Source organism: Cyanistes caeruleus, chromosome 1 (genome assembly GCF_971803275.1).
Source record: "Cyanistes caeruleus chromosome 1, bCyaCae1.hap1.1, whole genome shotgun sequence".
In the NCBI taxonomy this organism is placed as follows: Eukaryota; Metazoa; Chordata; class Aves; order Passeriformes; family Paridae; genus Cyanistes; species Cyanistes caeruleus.
The window spans coordinates 101,685,043-101,701,136 of record NC_141701.1 but is presented as its reverse complement, the minus strand read 5'-3'; the positions used below and the strand labels follow the sequence as shown (position 1 = coordinate 101,701,136).

At 37.1% G+C, this 16,094-nt stretch overlaps 1 protein-coding gene across 8 annotated transcripts in view; it reads left to right on the top strand.

Moving 5' to 3' along the window:
- TPK1 (thiamin pyrophosphokinase 1) overlaps positions 1 to 16,094 on the top strand; it is a 303,147-nt gene that overhangs the window by 69,146 nt on the left and 217,907 nt on the right. The gene's annotated exons all lie outside the window — the stretch shown is intronic.

The window sequence follows — 16,094 nt, the reverse complement described above, 5'->3', positions numbered from 1 at the left end:
AATGTAATTGGTGATTGATATTTTGAATGTCTTCAGTTGAAGTCCAAGAGCTACTGTAGAGGGAAATAAGATACAAGTGGCAATACAAAGTTCAGGTATCAGTTCAGATGTACAGAGGGGAAGGTGATAGATCAGTTGGAACAGTTTTAATGTCTCCGAGCAGAAGAAAGGATATTGTAGTTTCATAAGAAGAGGGGAAATAACCTGACTTTCCCTGATGCTATTTTTTTCCTTCTTTATGATTGATACCTTTTCTTTTAGTCTTTAGGGGTTGAACTCATCTACACTTCCAGAATTATTAGTATGTGCAGCCATTCACTTGCCCTTTTACCTGTCATCAATGAGCTTGCCTTGTTGGCATATGGTGAGCTTTTTTCCTCACCTTTTATTTTCATTTCTAGCTGAACTTACTTGTAATATATCTCAAATTTGTACTGGACCCAGAATTGGCAGTTGGCATAAAACTTGAGGGAATTCAGAGCAGCTACTATTAATAAATAGGAAAATGTTCGTAAAAATGGTGATTGGGATGTCGCATGGACTTGTATGCTTTATTGCACTTTCCAGCAGGCACTGAGACTAGCAGTAATTCTTACTGCTGGCCTCAGCTAAACTACTCTGTTCTCCACTGAGAACAGGGACTCTATTCTATTAGACTCCTAAAACATCAATATGAAGTTCATTTTTCCACATTTGAATCAAAACATGAATATAATTTCTAGTTTGTATTTAATAACTTAAATTTGATGGTGTGTGCCACTTAATTTAGATTTAAACAACATTTTGTTATGGTGAAGTGCCTGTTGAATTGCATGCAAGTGAGGTCCTGCAACTACAGGAGTCTGAGAGAAGTTATTTCAAGTGTTCCTAAGGGTAGAAAATCTATGATATACATTTGGAATAAGAAAATCTGGCCCTCTCTAGGGCTGACTAGCACCATGCTTTAAGCTTGGAAATGAACCACAGAATCATTCAGAAAAGACCTCCATGATCATCAAATCCAGCCTTTGATAGATCACCACGTGACACTACGTGTCACATCCAGTCATTTCTTGAACATCTCCAGGGACTGTGACTTTACCACTTCCCTGGGCAGCCCATTCCAGTATTTAACCACCCTTTCTGTGAAAAATTCCTTCTGATGTCCAGCCTGAACCTTCCTTGGAGCAGTTTGAGGTTACATCCTCTTATCTTGTGACTTGTTACCTGGGAGAACAGGCTGACCTCCACCTGGCTACAACCTGCTTTCAGGCAGTTGTACCGAGAGATGAGGTCTCACCGCTGAGCCTCCTTTTCTCCAGGTTAAACAACCCCAGCTCCCTCAGCTTCTGCTCCTCATAGGACTTCTGTTCCACACCCTTCACAAGCGTTGTAGCCCTTCTCTGGACATGCTCCAGCGCCTCAATGTCTTTTTGGAAATGAGACAAGACAAAAATAGATGCAGGACTCAAGGTGTGAAGTAGGATCTAGATCTTAGGACATGCAGTAGTTTGCATCAGAAGGGATTTCAGGAAGAGAGCTTTTGTAGACTACTTTTTACCTATGACTCTGTATAAGCTTGATATCAACCAGATTTTCAGTGGTGAAGTAGAAGATTGCATTTATCTTTAGAAAACCAAGCTTAAAACTCCAGAAATATGATAAAATTTTTCAATTTGTGACATATATATTGTTAGTACCTTTCTGGTTTGGAATTTGGCCTCTTGAGAGATGTAGTCTAGGACAATTTAAAAGGTATTTCTTAGTGTTTTTTGTGAAATTTTAGATAGTTATTGGCGAAGCTGAGGACAAAGCTGATCTTCTAGGCCTTTTGCGTGGTTCAAGTTCCCTCACCATAGCAGGTGCTGTGATAGAATGAGGATCTCTAGATAAATTTGGAGACATAGTAGGCTGAATATGTTTTGTTGTTGTATTTCAGTTCTCTGCAAATCCAGCAGCAAGAAATTCTGAGACCTAAAATAATTTTTTGTTTGTTTTATGGATTTGAGATTTTGTTTGAAAAATGAAAAAAAAAAAAGAGTAATTAAGATTCCCCTCTGTGATGCTTTGAAAAACTAAACCCTGCTGAGCTGAAGTTCAGAGTAACAGAACAATAGAGAATTACTTTGAAGTACTAGTGAGAAGCATAACAGATGATTACAGCACAAGGAAAAAATGGGAGGTTATTACAGTGCTTTTTCTATGAAGCCAAGATGCAAATCCCATTAGGGGAGTTCTATTGTCACAAGATTTGCTGTATAGAAGGCTTTGATAGCATCATGCTATATATCTGGTTACCATGATGTCTCCCAGAGGACTGCTGAAAGAAGGAGCTTTGGAAAATATTGTCAGGATAGTGCTTTGGAGCACTCCAAGCAGAAAAAGAAGCATAAGACAATAGAAAAAAAAAGATGATTCATGGTTCATTTTGTTAGTGATTCAAGAAGAGCAATGGTCCTGGGAATGAACTCAAGGAGCAGAGGTGAATGCATGAGGTTAGCATAAGTAAGACCTGTGACAGAAAAGAGCAGGTTTTTAATCCCATAAAAGGAACTCTTGGATTTTCACTGCCTCAAGCTACACAGTGAAAAGCATTTAAAAACATAGTTTCTCTGGGAGTTACTGCAGGGCAAAAGTATTATTTTCATAGCTAGAGCTTAGCATGAATCCATTACCAGGGTGAAGTGTCAGGTCTTGTAAAATACAGATGTTATCTAGGGTTGCCTGTGTCAGGGTCTTCTCACTGGCTGTGATGGCCTTAGGATCAAACCATTGTTTTACAATTGTCCTTTTTCTCTTACTGCAGGGTTGCCTTAGGGCAGATGAACCTTTTTTTTTAATAATAAGGAAATAAAATAAAGAAATAAATAAAAGGGAAACAAAAGAAAAAGAAGCCCCAAGAAGTCCACAGTATTACAAGTGGCTGACCTTGATCCAGTGGTGATTTCAAATAGTGAGTGCTTTTTAAAAGTGGATTTTGTCTTTTCAATTTGCCTGAGTCTTGTTGTATTTCCAGAATTTTACTATTTTTATTACTTTATTACCATAATTGCAGTTATGAGTAACTTAGCTAGTGAACAGTTTAACTCTTCTGTAGTATGTTGATACTAGTACTTATTAGCTACTTGACTGATGGAGTGTGCGTCTTTCACTGTGTTCTGTGCCAAGAGACACCAGTAGTTTGAGAATATGGATGTTGGATTGCTGGTTTTCTCATCTGGGTGGTTTATACGCTGTCTTGTGCTCACCCATATTGTCAAGTATTAAAAATGAACTGTAAATTCATGTAAGTCAGAAAATAGTTAACTTTTCTGCTCTGCTCATTGTCTTTTCTCTGTTGTACACTAGGCTCTTTTGTTAAATTTTGGCATTATATAAATGCGTTACTAAAATAGTCTGTGCATTTACATTTAGAAAACAGCATAGTAGGATTATTTTTCTTTAATGTGTAACTGGTTAGATGTTAGCCAAAAATGTAGCACACAGAAGTGAAACAAGTATTGTGGCTATTAACACCTTTTTTTCTTGCAAGTTAACAATTATTTATCTAATACTTTGAGGAGACAATGGTGATGTATATCAGCCTGTCTTTGCTTTCATCTACAGTAAATCTCATTGGAACAGAAACAAAACATTGTCATAGGTTTGTCATTGGGAAAAATTCCACTGACCTCTGAAATAACAGGGACAACCTATAACTTTTTAACCTATAACTTTTATTATCAACTTCCTTGTTGGAAGTTTTATGACTAGCATAGCCTGATGTAGAAGCTATTGATACCATCATTCCATCAGTTACTTTGAATTAATTTGGTTCAGACCTCCATAAAATTCTTTCTTTAAAGAGGGCCTTCCTCTATTTTCACTGAAATAAAGCTTAATGTTAACTTGGATGTCCTGGATAAGGTGTAACCACAAGATTCAATGTTGGTTCAATGTCAGCTGCATTAGCACTGGAATAATTTGGTACTTTGGAGTATGAGTATCATTCCGTTGGATTTTCTTTTGAAAAACTCCAGCTCCTTCAAACCCTTGCTGCTTATGTTTAGAGCCCAAGGTCTGTCTCATTGGGAGTTCTGTTTCTGGCAGTGTAAGTCATTAAGCAGGTAACTAAGTTTTTCCTTGTCTGAAAATGCACTTGTCTTTCAAGCCTCTTGATGTTACCTACAGCAAACCCTTAGCTTTAGGCCCTAGCTTCCAGTTGGCCATAGCATTAGCTTGGTGTTTGTGAGGCATAATAAGCTATGAGTAGTTGATTGTCAGGTCAAACTGGATAGTAACAGAACAGCACACTTGAAATGTGTTTCTTTTCAGGGGGAAAAAGAGAAAGAGGGGCTAATTTGACACTGCGAGTGTTTGAAGAGGCCCCAAACATTTTGAAGTGCGAGAATTGGAAAGGCTCAGATTGCATTTAGACTGACCTATTTGTCAACGTAAGTGTCCTAAGAAAGAACACAAATTTGTAACATGCTGTCACAGTGACTTAAAATTAACTTGAGGATATGCTAATTCTGCACATTACTAATAAACTTCAGATTTTTACAAAGAATTATGAATAAGTTATCTAGCCTGTGAAAATACATGGTTCAACAAAACAATACAGCTCATGTTTTAGTATAGGATTAAGGTGGGTCCACTGGATTTTGAAGCCCTTTGAGGTACAAAGCAAAAGTGATGTAAGTTCAGTGTCTGGCCTAAGTCATACCAGAAGTAAAATACTTTGATTATGTCTTGGTTTGGTGCCTAAATTGACATCTTATAAACAGATTCTGGTTTCCTAGCTTTCCCTTTTACCCATCCAGGACTGTGTGAGAAGCTGAGCACTGAGCTGCTGAGACATGAAGTCATGAGTCATGTCTTAATGGCTTGGCCTATGTTTCATCTTGATTTAAAACCACTGAAAACATTGAATGTTTGAACAGTCCACTTACTGTCTTGACAGGTAATCCAAGATAAAGGGAATGAGAATTACACCTTCTATTCCTAGGAGGATAAATATTAAGTCCCTTATTCCTCGCACAAAGCATGACTATGAATAAACCTTTACAAAGCAGCAGTGGAGTATTGTTTCTCATTCTCTAAAAACTTCCAAATTTGAAGAATTTCAGCAGTCAGAAGAATTTCCTAGGTAGATCTGTATCACTAAAGTAATGTAGAAATTATTTCTCTCTAATTTTTTACAGTTATTTTCTTCCTATCCCAGTTTGAAGTAAATGTGAAAAATCATGTTCTCTGTGATGGATGCTGCATTTGAAGGAGCCTCTGTGGCTATTCAGACTTAGATATTTTCACTGATAAGAAGTTGTGCAGTAATTACAGATCTGGAGCATGATTGCTGATGAGATTTCTAGAGAAAGTGATTAATATCAGCAAAATGTGCTCAAGAAGTCATAACATTTGTTCATTGTCAAATGAATTTTCCTTAGCATGACATAGATCATGTGTCATCTCTGTTTAACTGAGTTGTATAATCATTTTGACAAATATATGTGAGGCTGTCCTACGGTATCAAAAGGTGTATTTACATGGCAGGAAAGGTTTTAGACCATCAGAAGCTTCTGTTTGCAGTAGTAGTTGTACAAAGAACTTTGAGCAAGTTGAATCCTCTGAATATCTCACAGTACTGTCTGTTTTGGTTCACTTCCTGGCTTATTCAGATATTCAGGGACTGCTTTTTGATTTGTTTTCTGAAGTTGAGTAACTGTTTTAGAAAATATGGTGGGGACAGAAAGTGACAAAAGACGTGGACAGAGAGAGAAGCGTAAGCAATATGCCCAAGTACACAGAGAATTGCTGTATAATCCATCCTTTTTAGGGGGAAAAAGAAAAGTCAGAACAAGAGGGATTGTAGATAATTTTAATTCCTGAGAATATTAACATATTAAGGAAGTAGATTGGTTCTCACAATTTGTCTATACATTGTCCTTAGTGATGTTATCATACTAGTAGCTGTGATGTTAACAACTGTTTGGCAAAAGTCAGAGTTTTCTTTTTTTTTTTCATTTATTTTTGTGAGTCTGTCTTTCCCATTGCTTCCTGAAGGAGATGAGAAAGTGTAAGAGGGTGCATGAGGCATAGTAAATGTCTACTAAATCTCACAATGACAAGACTTAAAGTTGCTTAAGTAGTAGTGCACTGGGTCCTCCAGTTACATCTCTTTTAAGCTGGGATATTTAGCTGAAGTTTCCTAGGTTGATGCCAGTATTTTCCTCAGTCAATGGACAGAGATCTAAGTTGTCTTCTGGATCACCATAGAAATTTAGATATATCTGCTAGGTGCCTATAATTGAGGAGGTGTAGAGGCCTGAATAGGAGCCCAGATGTCAGGTTGTTTTTCCTTCTGTTTCCTTGGCCAGTGTAGTGCAGAAAAAAAGCAGCAAGTAAATTCTGTGGGAGTCTATAGTTAGTCTGCTCTATTTAATCTCAGTGTTGTCTTCTACTCTCAAGTCTTTCCCATTAGCCTCATCAAACTTTCTTTCTCTGTTTAGTGACAGGAGAGGGACAATAAGGGTAAGACCCTGGAGACTGCAAAGCTATCATCTAATTCTGAACATGCTGTGGTTGTTGTTTTCCTTGACCACCTCCTTTTCTGGAGGCCTATGCACCTTGGTCAGAGAGCAACATTCTCATTAGGACTTTGTAAAACCCAGATACATATTAACAAGGCATCCAGAGCTGACCTTTTGTCTGGGAGGGAGATTGCTAATGCTCTTAGCAGTGATTTGTGAAGTCTGCTTTCCTTGGTGAATTTAGGATCAGTTAAGTGTTTAAGATTACTTCTAAATCATGCATTTAATTTTATTGCTTTTTCTTTAGATCTATAGAACTGAGTGAGTGTTAATGCATCACTCATATATCATTCAGTGATTATAGTGCTTCACATCTTTTATATTCACCTTCTAGAAATGCTTTGGCAGCAGGACTGACTATGCCAAAATGCATAAGAAAGGGTAGAAATAATAAATGCACTATGAATTTGGCTGACACAATTCAATATTTTAAGTTTTGCTTGTGACCCACTGTTCATCTCTGGCAATTTGAATATACATATGCAGTGTCCTTTTTAAAAATGTGTGGGACAATAGGTAGGCTCTAGTGTTATTAGCATAATAATCTTTACAAAAACAGTTTTCTTTTATATTTCAAGGGCATGCTGCTGCTGTTCTCATTTAGATATTAAATTTAGATTAAGATATTATAGATATTTTAGATGTAGATATGAAAAGTTGTTGAAGTCTGCAGTAAGTCTTAGCAGGGTTTTGGGGAGGGGATTTTTTTGTGAGGACTTTGAGGTTTTTTGTTTGGCTTTTTTTTTGTGTGTGTGTGTGGCCTTTTTTCTTTTGTGAGTGTGCTATCTTATCCCACTGGGACTGCTTATAATAGCATGAATAACTGCACACAGAACCTTCGTCCTTGCTGGTGCAGTAGCATCAAACTGTCTAGGCCACTCCTTTATGAAGGTACTGCAGGATGTTCTAGTTGATAATCCATATTACTAGCCATAAAAGGTTGGGCAAAAGGATCTTGAAGACACTTCAGGGCAACAAATTTACATTTTATATGTTGCATTTGCAGTAAAGAAGTATCCAGCTCCTTCCCAGGTCCAGAAGAATGGCACAATCATTGCCTATAAACTGAATGTGCTGCTAAAAAGAAGCTGTAAAAGATTTTGTTTGGAATGGTTTAGGTTTGCTTAAAGCCTATTAATCTTCTTACTCATAGTTTGTTTGTGATATTTTTCTAGCATTGTATTATAAAAGAAGAATATCACTGTTTCTCATGAATTAGTATAGTGGTCTGAAGGCGGCCTAATGATGTGTTTTCCTTCATTCTTAGACACAGTTGTTGAACCTTGAAAAGAGGAACTTGTGAGAGTGTTGTTTTTTTTTCTTACTGAGAAGGCAAAGCCACTGTAGACATTCAGATGGGAGGTAGAAGTAATTTTTAGACCCTAGTAGATACTGGGTATCAATGGATTTGATGATTTCATGCTGAAGTTTTTAGGATCAGAGAATGGTAAGAAATAACGCTCTCATTAAAGTCAAAACCTCTCTGATACAGACTGAAGAATTTTGAACTTTGGTTTAGGAAACCCCTCCATGTGAGGAGGTCAAAAATCATTTAAGTTTGCTTGCTCCCTTGGGAGTACAGTGATTTTTTATTTTTTTTTCTGCAAACAGTTAGGAGCTATTGGTCTTGCCCTGGGGAATCTAGAAAAAGTAGGATGTGAAAGTGGGACACAGATTTGCATGAGGGCACTGAGTCCTGGATTCTCTGTGGAAGAACTCCTCTCTCTGAACATGAAGGAGTGATTGTTTAGCCATATGTTTCTATAGGTCACTTCAGAGATTTTTCTAAGTGTAGGGGTGTTTCTGGTCCTCATGTCATACCTCATTTTCTGTTTGGGATTCATCACCAGAATCAGAATTGTGTTTCAAATCATACTGCAAGTACATACCCTGCCTGTAATATTTCTGAAATGTCAAATGTTTCCAGATACTGACAGAAGCAGTGAAAAGGAGCAAGTGGCACCACATTAGAGTTTGAAATATACATGTTCTGAGCAACCAGTTCTGTGATTATTTGTTTCTGGGGTATCTTCCAGTTCACTCAGCATTTGGAGTATAATGCTAAAATAAAGAAATTGCCACCGTGTTCACTAGGGACTGAAAACCAACAATTAATTTACTTGTATCAAAGCCATGTTTCTCAGGATGTTGTTTCTGTCTGTTGGTAATGCTGTAGCACAGCATTACTAGAAACATAGCACATTTCTTGTTTAGAAAAGGCATTCTGAATCCATGCTAGAAGCAGCTGAGGGAGAAACTGAATGTGAAGTTCGACACACTGTGTTTTCATGGAGAATATATGACATTTGGGTATTCCAAGAGAAATGTTGAAGTTGCAATATATCCAACATAAATAAGCATAAGGAATACATTTTCAAAGTAGCCTGGAGAGTAAAGCCATTTTAAATTGGCAAGTTCTATCACCTTCAATTCTTTGGAAAATCCTACTCAAATAATGTAAAAAAATACATGTTTATCTAATTAAGGTCCCCAGACTCTTTTTTTCCTGATTTAGAAATGAAAATTGGGAAGAGATCCTGTCATGTTAAGATGTGAGTATCCATATATCATGAGTCTTCTTTTTGTGCATTCTGGTTGTTGAAATCTGTTCAAGTAGTGATGATTATCAGAGTTTATGGTTTCAAGACTTATGTAGCATGTTTGAGTGTGATAAGGCAAAAAGCCAAAATCCTCCATCAGTTGTGAAAGTTGTGTATAGCTATGTGGTAGTCTTCTTTTTTGTACGAGTTATTTATGTTCAGAAAATAGAGGTGGATAAATCTTTGAGGCTTTGTTGGTAAAAGACTGCAAGTCTTGTAACCATTGGCTAGCTTTTCTATGACTTCATTAAATCTTGGCTTAATCTCCTTAAAGTATGATGGGCTGTGGATGATGAGCTGGCATAACATTCTGGATGTCAGCTTGTGTAGGAGCATAAATCACTAATTTGCATAATGGTAGCATCTCAGGTTTCCATAAAAATGCTCACCCAGACAAACCCCAAATTGCAACACCTTTCCAAGTAACACTTCCCTTGGATAAGAATTCTTTGGAGGAATGCAGTAAAATGAATCCTGAATGTTAGGAGCCATTTTTCAATCTCAACTCTTTTTTTATCTGCCAACTTTCTGCTGGAGTTTAATCTATTAAAGTTCCAAATGAGTGTGAATTCCAGTTCATTGCCCACTGATATTATTTAGGCTGTAAGACTTGTGAAATGGATTTTATTGACACGTTTGAAAGTTAACCCTCTCCTATGCTCCAGTGCCATGGATAGCCTCTGAATGTACCTTGTCTAAATCCCTAATGTAAAAACTTTAGAAATGTAAACAAATACTTATGGCTTAGGCTGAAAATAAATTACATTTCTGTCATTCAGAATTTCAATTCTTTTTTAGTAGATTAATGGTGGAGTAATTAATAAACTAATGTATGATACCAAGGTACTTATTCAGATATTTTACAGCATTTGCTTTTATTTGCAGCCATAGGCACTTGAGACAGAAGTACTATTCCTAGTCATGTCAAAAGTAGTTGTGACTTCAGTCACAGTTTCAGAAAGGAGTGAATATCTCAGCTGCCTTCACTGCCCTTGCTAATAGACCTCATCACTTTCCAGTGCAGTGAAGCCTTGTGTGAGTTATCCTTCCTTAGGAGAAGAAGGGAGAAGTTTCCAATAGCTTTCTATACAGCATTAACAAGACACTTTATTTCTTCCCTCCCTCATTCTACCTTCAAAGATGCTATAATGGAAAACAGATATGGTCAACTGCTTCAGCTGTTTCTCATTCTTTATCTGAAAGTTACATTTTTATAAGGAGCTCATAAAAGAGTAATAAATTCTGATTTGCTAAAAGCCATCTGGTTAATGGATTGCTTCAGAACTATTTATAATAGGATCTATCTGTGTAATTAACAGTTAAAGGCACAAGCACTTTGTTTGATAAGATTCGTACTGCCATTGTTTATTAATCCTTTGCAAGCAATGTGTGGCTGCATTCTAAATCCCAGGACAGATTTTGTTTAAAACAAGTGTAATGTTGAGTTAGTAATTTTAAATACCATGTCTCCAGAAATTGTCTTCCTTCACCAGTGTATGCTGTTCTGGAAGGCTTACAACTTGGATTTAAATCTAGTGGTTCAAAACATCAGAACCTGATGAAGGCAGATGCAGTGTTAGGCCTGAATTTGGTCAGCCTGAGCAACGTGTTGTAGAATGCATGGGTGTAAACCTCATCTTCCATTCAGTTGGAAGGACAGACACACTACAAGAGCTCAAGATATAGATACAAAATGCAGTGTTTTGTTCCAATGTCTCTATTGATGTGCAGGGCTGAGTTTCAGGTTGTCAGCCTTTAACCAAGTCCAGCCTCACCTCTCCTGCTTGTTTTGGCATACTGTTGCAGCTCCTCAGGGACTCACATGGCACAGCCAGCCACATATGTGGAAAACTCTTAGGAAGTACCACAGAGTTGCTGCTGACTGATAGGTTGTATGTGAGGAAGTGTCACTCTGTCATGATTCAACCACATTCATACCTTTAGAAATAAAATGAGAAGGACATAAAAGTGTCAAGTGGTTTTTATGTCCTTGTTGATATTCAAACTTTTATGTGAGAGGTGAAATACCACATACTACTTCCTTGGGCTGTGCATTCTCTTTGTGGGGCTCAAAAGTCTCCTTCAGCTTAAAATTGTTTTCCTAAGTGTTTCTTTAAAAGTCCTCCAAAGATCTAGCAAAATAAAAATGCTTAGCTGATCTTGTGTGAAAAGAAAAAGACTGCAGGCACACAGCAATTTCAGAGAAGCTGGCAGGAATTTTTAATGTGACTGAAAGTGTCTGAGTGACAAATTAGTAATAAAAATGTCACTAATTAGACCATAGTAAAATCTTGATAATCAAAACTACTTGGGTGAGACTAAATATATTCAGATGACGGGTAGGCCAGATAATGGGAATCAGCTGAACAGAGAGACAAGCTGGCAGCTCGTTACAAAGGGAGGCTTAGAGAGATGGTGGGTGTTTTGAATAAACAAGCACCTAACATAATTACAGAACATAGTCTAAAAGTAGTAATGAAAGGATAGCTGGATGAAGAATTTTAAATAGCAGGGAAACATCATCTCCCTGGAATGAAGGAGGACAGAGGCTGTGCTAGAATTTCCTGGTTTTATTGAGACAAGTAAGTCTGGGAAGTATGGCTTAAACCAGAATGAAATCTGCTCTGTTCTATCAAAATGGGCCCTGTGTGCTCAAAGGGGCCTTTTGGGTCTCCTATTCTGCTCCCAGCACAAGTTCATGATGTGGGACATCAATAGGATTTGGGTCTGCAGCAGGATAAATTACTTCTTTAAGAGGGTTTGTGTTAGATGGTTTCCTCAGGTAACAGGAGAGTTCTGTAGCAGGAACTGGTGACATATTTCTGGGGAAAGGCAGGAGACACAAGGTGGTTTACTTTATTCTTGAGCAGCTGGGTTAAGAAATGCACTTTAGTAGAAAATATGCATGTCCAAAGAATAAAGGAAGAATCCAATGTCAGCTACTGTGTGAGAAAGAGAAGCCTCCAGTCTTAAGGGAATGTCTTTGAGCAGGAGCTTTTTGATTCATTGGTTGGTAAGTTGAACTGACTTACAGGGAGGTTGTGATCCTTAAACTCATTTGTTCTGCTGGTTCTAATGCTGCATTTTTGTCATTCTTACCATCCCCTCTCAGGTGAGATTGTGGGAGAAGTAGTACATTAAGTACCTAGTTTAGCGTTTTAATGTGAAGCAAATTTATGGTGCGGGGTGGAAGAGCCTTTGGTATGGAAAAGAAAACAACTTTAGGAAACAGTGCTTTAGAACATGTAGGATAAAATGGCTCTGCTATGAATGCCAGCTTTTCTAACTGAAGCTAGTAGCTTCTCAGTCACCATGTCATTGTGAAGGGTATATATTAAAATGAGTGTAAGTTTTAGTTTCAGCTTCAAGGTAATGCTTACACCCACCAGAAAATAAACTGAGTGGAAACAACCTTAATCTGTTTTTTGGATTTATTTTTTTTTTTTTTCATAGCTGATCCAGCTTTGTAACATCATAGCAAGACTAAACACAAGTGTAATTCCTTTTGTCTTTTCCAATTTGTTGTTTTAATCACTGTGATCCTCTACTGGTATTACCGAACTATCCCTTCTATCTTGCAGTAGGATCATTTGTGATGATGGCAATTACAAAGTACATTACTTCTACAGAAGCACTGATCTGTTCTTGAAAATACCGTTTTTTAACACCATTTGATTTGAAGCATCTGCATTAGCTGTCCAGGGATCTTTCCTGGTGAAGGGGGAGGCAGAGACACCTCCAGAAAGATGACTGAGAGTGCTGACACTAACATACTGACCCAACTCACCCTGTTGGGTAGTCTCCTACCTTGTCCTTCTCATTGCTGTGCAGAGATTTTTAGGATCAGTTAGGCAGGATGAATCAGGGTCAGCATGTGTATTTGAGCCTTTATTATTCTTGATACTTGTAAGACCAGGGTTGGTTTTTTTTCTGCTTGTCTTCCATTTGACACATAGAGGCTTGCCAAGAGCATCCATTTTTTACATCCCCTGTGTGCCCTCAGCCTGGCTTCTGACAATACAGCACTTCCTCACACAGGGCCACCCTTTCATTCACATTATGCTTCATAAATAGTTAATACCTGGATGTTTCAGGCTTCTCCCTGGAGAACCTTGCATTCACTCACTAAGAATTTACTCACAGATTGGTATCATGCTTGAGTTGTCAGTGGATGCTTACACCAGAGATGGCTGTGACTTCTGCTTAAGGTCAGATCCTTGCATCTTAATTGATAACTGGAAAAGAAGATGGGATTCATGTTTAAATGGACTTCTTAGGAACGTAGTCAGCTTTTCAGCTAGCTAGGAGCTTCTCAGTCGCGATGCCACTGTAAAGGGTATTTATTACAATGGGTGTGAGTTTTAATGCCCGCTTTAAAATAATGCTTACACCCTCTATAAAGAAGCACAATCTTGCTTCCAAAAATGAACAGATTTCCCACAGGGAAATCATGAATGAACTAATTGGGCTTTTATGGTTATCTTGTTGCAGTATATGCAACCATAATTCATGCAACCATAATTATTCACAAATTTGCATCTGCCTTACCTCCATGATGAGGGAAGGGTGTGTAGATTATTTATGCACTTGGATTAACTCAGTAAAATATTAAATGAGCTTGTCTGATGCTGATAGATGATGGTCATTTTACACAAGAACAAGGTGTTGGTGATTATGAAATACAGCCTTGTTGGGGTAAAGGCTGATCATACACAAAGAGTGCTGTGATCAAATTTACACTTCAGTTGCCTGTTGCACCAGTCCTGCAATTTTGGCAGGTGCTTGGGTGACTTCAGCAGCTTGTGAGTTGGAACACTGGCAAGTCAGAACCTGTGCAAATACTTAATATAGCACCTCATATTCCTGCATTTGTAAAAAATATTTTGGCAAAATGGATAGTGCAAACTTTTCCACAAATACACATATAATAAGGAGTGCAGTAATTATCTAGAAAATGTTTAACTTAAAATAATTTATCTGCTTACTAAGTCAATGGTGCTTGAGATACCCAGATTTTAAAAATAATATATTTCAGTGGATAGAAATGTACAGTTTTCATTTATTTTTTCTCTTATGTCCATATTGGGGCAGGGTAGCATTAGACTTTCCATACACTAGCAAACCTTGTATCCACTTGTGGAATATTCTTTTGTTGAAAAGCTTTCTAAAGTGCTTCTTCCTTGGGCCAGGTCATTTCCATTACTAAGCAACTTATAGCCATGGAAAATTTCTACATATATATATATATTTAAATCATCAACAAATAAGAAAATATGTAAAACCCACACCTAAGACAAGAATTGCAAGATATTCCCCTTTAAATGATGTTAAGCTTCTCCAACCTGGAAATGTTAATAATTTAGATACTTGTATTTTGACTAGTGGTTGCTTAATACCAAAAATAAATTTAAGTTGTGAAAACCACTAGGCAATACATTAAAAGATTCTTCATAATGTCAAATAAAATTTGCAATCTGGGACAGGCTAATGATAACTGAAATCAAACAAATGTTAATGTTCCTGTTAAGGAACCTAGCTTGTCTATTTACAGATACAGCACTTTTTCATTAATTGATCATTGTTAGTGAATGCCAGTGCAAAATGAGAAGGAAGTCTGGCAACATAGATACTTTTTGAATAGTGGATAACACTGTCTGATATATGTCTGTTAAAGAAAATTAAATAAGAGTTCTCCACGAAGTTGTCTGTCCAGGAACTTTGCAGTTACAGTGAAGAGTAAAGCATTGGATTGATCTGGCCATAGCTAGGTGCAGAGCATGATCTACAACCTGCCCTTGACCATACCACAGTTCATCCTTTCACATAAACAATTCTGTTGCTCCACAAGACTAGTCCAGGTGTATAAACCAAGGTGCACTGTACCTGTATGTGGAGATGATGTTGCAGTTCTTTATGCCAGCTACTGTTAACTGCTGAGAATTAATAGAATAATTAATTCTCTTCCTTCTATGTCCATGTAAAGTTACATCACGCAAGAAATATGTAATTATGCTATTTTTCTTTCTAAACAAGTTTTGAATTGATTGATAAATTTATATTCATGTTGAGAGAAGGATAAAAGTATCAAAATAATAAGGTGCACTAGGCTTTGTGAATATAGGTAGCTAGTTGAAAGAAAAAGAGAGTGGTGTCACCACTAGTTTCTCACCTAGTGTCTCACTGAAATTATAGCATAAGTTTTCAACTGGACACCAGAAAACCCATCTTGTACAAAACACATCGTCAGCTACGTAAAAGAGATTTTAGAAATTTTATTCCTCAAGAGAATTACCAGCATTGCATGGTTGCCATTTTCCTTCCTCACTCTCCCCTGTAACAGTTAACAGCCAGCCCATCCTTTATTGTTTTTCTCAAATGTGATACATGTTCACACCAGTATTGATAAAAATAAATAAAACAGAGCTGTGATGGCTGACCCTCCTTTAAAAAGATGGGATGAAAATCAATGTGTACTAAGTGCAAGTAGATAGAGAGAGTGAAGTATTGTAATGAAGTTTTGTGTAACCTGACCAATGGCAACAAAAACCCATAACAATTATGTGCATGTTCTCTTTAGAAGAAAAAGAAGGAAGAGCTCTCTTTTCCTGAGATGAAGTAGAAAGCTTCCTTTTAAAACCTTTCTAATCTAAAAGAAGACTTATCTATCTTTTAGGGTTTTTTTGTCTCTCATCTCATTAATTGTTGCTGGGAATAATTAAAACCCATACCAGGAGATCTTAATGGAAGTTAGGAGACAATAATATAATTGAGTAAAATAGTGTAGGCTTTTAGATATTGTTGTGTATTACTGTACATTATCTGATTGATTTTTCTCCATTCTACAAAAGCCTTCCTTAGCAAAACTAAACCTTGTAGTGAAAAAAAAAAAGCAAAACAAAACAAAAAAATAAAAATAAAAACCAAACAGATGATATACCTGATTACT